Genomic DNA, 5,662 nt, shown 5'->3' with positions numbered 1-5,662 from the left:
TTGATGCATGCCACCAAGGTGACTTCATGTGGGTGGATGAAAGTGCAGATTGTTTCCTGTGATGCTTTTAAAAACTGCCCTGACTCTTGTTTCTCTCATTAATAACTGCCAGCTTTCATAACACAGACAGGTACTGTATAAGACAGATGAGTGTCACTGAACGTTTTTATCACTCAAAAGATAGAAACTAGAAGCAAACCGACATTTTCTTCAGCATCCAGATGAGGTTTTGGGTATGGCTGTAATGTCACGAGGTTTCTACATTAACTGGAAATTATGAAAAGCATAGGGAATGTGTCCTTAAGCTCTATAAAACCATGAATACACACTCAGTGTTTATTCTATTCTCAAATAAAAGCATGAGACTCCCTTCCACATAACTGGAGTATTCAATCTGGTCTCTGGAAGTTGCTTTTTTTTGCCTGTGAAGACGTTACCATTAGGAACAAACTGTTCACTGGCCATTTAGAGGAAAATGCATGTGTTGATTCCACCGACACACTTATTTCCATCGCAGCATAAACAAATAAATGGGTGGAGATGGATTGGCCTTATGTCACTCTAAACGTGTCTGATGAGGAAAGATTTAATACTCACAGTAATGATGGATTCCCAACAGAAGGAGGTGCAAAAACAGGGGGGAATAACACTTAGCAGTTACAATTCTTTACTTTTTTAAAGCTGCCTCCCTTCAGCCATAACCCAACACAAGCATACAAGTGTCCCAATAGAAATGTGTAGTGCATATAGGGATAATCTGTTTAGGAACATCACACTGACAACGGTATTCTCTATCGTCCTCCTCTGCTGTCAGGTTTTGTGAGTGAAAGCAAGTCAGATTCTTTGATTTTAGTTTTAACTTTGAGTTAATTCCAGATGTAGCTCTTCCTTATAAGATGTCTTCCTGTTCATGACCAGCTGATGTTTTTTTGTAGTTTATCTTTTAGATTGATGTTAAATAACATATCTACTGTCATAAAATCCTGTAGTTAGTCAGTTTTTGCATTAACACCACAAACAAACTGCAGCAGAGTCCACTTGTAACTTTGACTCTCGTTATCATGTGGTCGCGGCCAGTTGTTTAGTCCATACCAGAGATCGATTGACAGCTTTCACACCAGCCAAAAAGAAACACACTAAACAGGCAAACACACCAGAGTTTGATTGAACCGAATTAAACAAATGATTTGTGCAACACAAATTAATACCAGGCAAATATATTATTGTTGTTCTAAACACCTTGGTGAATCTCTGATTTAAGCTAGCCAAGGATGATGACATATAGTAGGTATTATTAAGCAAAGTCAAAAGGTTCTGAAACTCCAAACAAGCAGTTTATGGAAACAAAACACTGATATATACTTGAAATTGTGATGGAGTTATCAGTCTAGTTTTGTTTAGTTAAGCAGATACAATGCACCCTACACCAATGATGGACACTGTATTACTCTTAGACTTGACACACTGTATGTTAGAGGCTTTGCATTTACTGCATATCAGGTCAGTGGAAAGATTCTTCAAAAACCCTTGTATTCTGAGATCCACTTGACAAAATAAGTCCTCCAACCCATACGACCGCTTAGGTCGTTTGTTCATACCCTTTAATCCTCCACAGGAGCAATTTTTATGTCGCCCCTGGCAGCAGATCAACACTTTCTTGTACGTAACAGTCCCAATTTTAAACACGTAGATAACAGTGTGAAACTGTCACAGTTTGGTTGGGTTTTGGCAACAAGAGACACACAGCAATCTCCTAGGGGCAAGTCTTCTGTTTGTTTGACCCGTCCACCACCCCGAACGCCTCCCTACGCGGACTTTGTTGCTCTTTATGTCTTCCTACGTCACCTGATTTCTTCCTTTGCGTCCATCATAATTACTACAGACACTAGATGTCGCTGCCACTATACAGTAAACGTAGATATGGTAGGACTGGGCGATATGGAGAAAATCAGATATCACGATATTATTTTTTTATATTTATAATATGATTAATCATATTGATTATATCGATATTGTGAGGATATTGTAGGGTTGACAGTTTTTTATTTTTTTTTTAGATTATTTTTTGGGTCATTTTCGCCTTCAATGATATGAAAGCAATCTAAGGGGGAGAGAGAGGGGGATGACATGCAGGAAATCGTCCCAGGTCGGACCCGAACCTTGGACCTTCTGCATCAAAGCACAAACCTCTCAGTACATGTGCGCACGCTCCACCCACCGAGCTAACCCGGCCACGACAGTTGATGTTTTAACAAAATATTTTACAATTACATTTTAGATAAATAATCATCAATAATGTGGATATAATGACTGAGTTAGAGGTTAAAGCAAATAACAGAACAGCTAGAAAAGTCTGGTAAGATTACATCAAAATTACATCACTTTACTGTGATGCAGCCTTTAAAACCATAAAAAGACTAAACTTACCATATAACGTTATAACGATATCCAAAATGTAAGATGAAATCTAAGATGATATCTAGTCTCATATCACGATATATTGCCCAGCCCTAAAATATGGGTCATAATAAGCTGCTTGTACAAAAGGCCTGTGGGGTCATTTTTGGGGGAGGACAGTCTTACTTGACAGCATAACTGAATCAAATTCAGTATGCAATGAAAAAGTGAGAATACTGACCTCAAGCAGGGACAAGTTAACAGATTTCAGGATAGGAGGCCAGATGCTAAATATTCAGTTTTAGCCTGGGCCAGGTTCAAAAGTACACCAGAGATCCGCAGAGACATTAAATCAAAGCCAGTGATATGCCTGATCAAGGGGATCTGCCTTTTCTTTTGAGCGGGATCACACAAGCCTTAGTGTTCAGTCATTGATAAATGTGCAAGCATGAGAGGCTGCACTGCACAACCCCAAGTTAGCTTCAATCCAGCTAAATAGTCCACAGTGCTTCTAAATAACCGTTTGGGTCATCATACAGGTCTCTTGTGGGTGAAAAAAGACCAGTAACATGGATGGCTGAAACACAAAGTCATAGTCAAATCTTTCCTGTGGTTTTCATATTCCTTCAGAATGTCAACTGGCACATTTGCTGTACTTTCCACTTTCTGAATGAATTTGACTCAGTACCACCCAATGACTCATAAAAATATGAGACTCCTATGGAAGCTTTTTTTTGTTATTTTACTCAAGGATCCATGGTTTCTTCTACAATGAACTATGGAAGTGATACTAGCAATGCATTAGTACAATGTACCCAGTTTAGCAATAATAAATAAAGACAATAAAAGTGTACAAAATCTCATGTGATTTTCCGTGTCTTAGAGATGACTTAATAGTAGAATCTGCAGTATAAGGAAGAACAGAGGGTGGGATTTTGAGTTACTTTCTTGTGCTTCCAGCAGGTGGCCATATCCAAAAACCCAACCTACTGTTCATTTCCTGAAGTGGGATATAGCTATCACATCTGGACGTACAAGCCGAGGCATCAATCTAAATATGGAACTTATCTAAAGACAATTCTGTTTAGCCCTGACTTGAATAAGTGGCTAGATTATAGGCTTCATTCGTCTGAAGTAAAATGCTGAGTAATCGCTCCAGTTTTGCTTGGCAGGGTAATGGAGGCCAAGCTTATGCTTAGGAAGCTTTTTAAAGTGGTGTTAAAGCAGCAATCATCCCCTTACAGAGTTTATGTTTGTAATTTCTACAAATATTAATGGATTATTCTCGGTTTATACAATGAAAAGGTCTTTAGCAAGAGTAGTTCACACTCTTTTACCTCTTCCAAAGTTTTAGTAAGTGAAATGTACATGTTGTGTCATCTAAGCTGGCTAGCTAGCACAAGGTAAGGCTACATTCAGGAGTTTTGTTTGGAGCTTCCTTGCAAAGACAGTACTTTTGGAGTGCTACAGTATGTGCAGTCACCAGGGCTGAGTCAGCTGCTAAACCACTATGTTTCAGTTTCTACTGTATTACTGGTGGTGAAAGAGAAGATGCAACATAGTAGTGTTGTGGCTTTGGAGTTAGTGGAAGTTAGTTTTACGGAATCGATTTTAGGCCTATTCAATTCAATTTTATTTATAGTATCAATTCATAACAAGAGTTATCTCAAGACACTTTATAGATAGAGTAGGTCTAGACCACACTCTATAATTTACAAAGACCCAACAATTCCAGTAATATCCCCAAGAGCAAGCCTAATGTAACATGTAATGTAAATAACACTCAGGAAAGTAATGACTATTTCAATGGGTCAAATTAGTAATTGAATACATTTTCCTTGTTACTTGGCAAACAATTCAATGATGGCACATTAATTTAGAATGGCAAACACCTCCCTCACAGGCGTCTGGTTCCAATGACGCATGTCAGTCAGAATTGAGAAATCTCAATAGCCTAAAATTATAGTGATAAAGATATAGTGAAAGGTTTATGAAATTTCTGCAATTAAAGTCAGCAAAGTAATCTCTTAGGAGACCAAAGAGAGGAGAAATGAGACAAGCAAATAATATATATACTACAAAAAAACACCATTTAAACTGATGGTGGAGAAAGTAATAAATATGGCTTATGTCTCCCTAAACTAATGTCTGGGTCTTTCCTTTCTTTACCAGGAAGATTGGCTAAAAATGGGATATAGGTTTGCCCACTCAAATGTCTCTTGAAAGTCACTGTACCATGGCAGTTGTTGAGGTTTTGTGTAAGGGTTTTGTGATAGATGCACACAAGAAAAAGACCCATTTCACCAAGCTGTCACAAATTATAAAAAATGCACATGCTTTGTGGAATTTTATATGAATCAATAGTGACATTTATGTTTTGTATTCTAAAATCCTCTCGCTGAGACGTCTTTCACAAAAATGAATGCATGCAGGGTGCAACAGCAGTTAGTGGCTTTTACTTGTTGAGAACACAGCTCCTGATTCCCGAGCACCAAAGAAGCACAACATTGTGTGAAAGTTACTGCTGTCTTGGCATGAAACTGATTATCAGCATATTTCTCCTATCAAGACTTTCCACAGAGTTGTAGAGTGCTCTTGTTAAGTTTACCCCAATGTTGTTACTAGGGGCTGCTATCCCCATCAGGCAGGATATACAGAATTGGATGTAGTTCATAACTCTGACAGATGCACCAGATGTATACCATTGTGTGTGGGGGTGTGTGTTCAGGTGTTAAAGTAAACTGTTAACAGATTGCATTGGTAGGTAGAGTGGGGATTGTGGTCGGAAGGCAGTGTGTGGGGGGGGCGCATTGCTCCTTTTTGAGGAAACAGAAACTTATCTCTCATGCCATAGGCCTTTCTTTTTTCCACAGTCTCCTAATGTGTGTGTGTGTGTGTGTGTGTGTGTGTGTGTGTGTGTGTGTGTGTGTATGGGCTGTACTTGAGTGTATGAGTGTTTTCTTGTTCTTGTGTACACCAATTTGAGTTTTAGACCATTAAGATAACAATATTTTGTCAAGTGAGGTCATTTAAGCTGGACATTGTGTCTTTAACTTACATTGTCCTTAGAATATTGAAACTGACTTTAGATTGATACCAATACTTTCTTTTCACATTTTGCTTAAAACTAAATACTTGAATAGTTAATGGTGGTGTGAATTTTACATCCCAGGTGGAATGACTATGTACAGTCAACTATGATGGGAAAAGTGAGGCAATGGGTTGCTGTACAACGGTGGATTTGGTCAATAATTTCAACTCAAAC

The sequence above is a fragment of the Perca flavescens genome, chromosome 11 (assembly GCF_004354835.1).
Source record: "Perca flavescens isolate YP-PL-M2 chromosome 11, PFLA_1.0, whole genome shotgun sequence".
Lineage (NCBI taxonomy): Eukaryota > Metazoa > Chordata > Actinopteri > Perciformes > Percidae > Perca > Perca flavescens.
This window is presented reverse-complemented; position numbering follows the sequence as displayed.